The sequence below is a fragment of the Orycteropus afer genome, unplaced genomic scaffold, assembly GCF_000298275.1.
Source record: "Orycteropus afer afer isolate SDZICR_OR568_19922 unplaced genomic scaffold, OryAfe1.0 scaffold00032, whole genome shotgun sequence".
NCBI classification, from domain to species: domain Eukaryota; kingdom Metazoa; phylum Chordata; class Mammalia; order Tubulidentata; family Orycteropodidae; genus Orycteropus; species Orycteropus afer.
Window position 1 is genome coordinate 17,067,234 of NW_006921619.1, and position 1,171 is coordinate 17,068,404.

The following is a 1,171-nucleotide window of genomic DNA, read 5'->3' on the forward strand; positions in this document are numbered from 1 at the left end:
TCAAGAGAGTTGCAAGATAGAAAAGACTGTGCTAGACTCTGGGAGAAAATTATAAATCACAGGGTAACCTCAAAGAAAAATGATAAACCTTCACATCACAATAAAAAAGAGGGCAATCAAAAATATTCAGCAAATACTAAAACAACAGCAACAAAGGAAATGATAACATGATCCATAAACATAATGAGCTCAGCACAGAAAATTATATGGAACAAAGAAACCAGGGACACCATGGAAAAACACAAAATAAATGAGAGCAACCAATTCATACTTGTCAATAATTACACTGAATGTTAATGAATCAAATGCACCACTCAAGAAATGGAGAGTTGGAGATTGGATAAGAAAACAAAACCCATCAATATTCTATCTACAAGAGACACACCTTAGAGATAAGACAAAAATAGACTAAATATCAAAGGTTGGAAAAAGATATAACAAGCAAACGGCAACCAAAAGAGATCAGAAGTGGCAATATTAATTTCTTATCAAATTGACTTTAAGACAAAAACCACCACATTAGACAAGGAAGGACATTATATAATAATTAAAGGGTGAATTGTACAATAAGATATAACCATAATAAATATCTATGAACCCAAAGACAGGGCCCTAAAATACATAAATCAGACTTTAAAAGAATTAAAAAGGCAAATAGATGACTCCACAGTCATAGTAGGAGACTTTAATACATCACTTGCAATGAAAGATAAAACAACTGGAAAGAAACTCAACAAAAATGTAGAAGAGGTAAACAGTGCAATCTACCAACTTGACCTTGTAGACATCTACAGAGCATATCAGCCAACAACAGCACAATATACATTCTTTTCCAGTGCACATGGAACATTTTCCATGATAGATCATATGTTAGGCCATAAATAAAGCCTTCATAAATTCAAAAATATTGAAATACTGTAAAGCATCTTCTCTGATCACAATGCTATCAAATTAGATATCAACAATAGGAAGATCAGTGGAAAAAGAGCAAGCACATGGAACTGAACAACACCCTCCTTAAGAAAGACAGGTAAGAGAAGAAACATAAAATGAAATTCAAAACTTCCTTGAATCAAACGAGAATAAAAACACAACATACCAAAATCTTTGGGACACAGCAAAAGCAGTGATCAGAGGCCAATTTATAGCAACAAATGCACACATCAAAAAA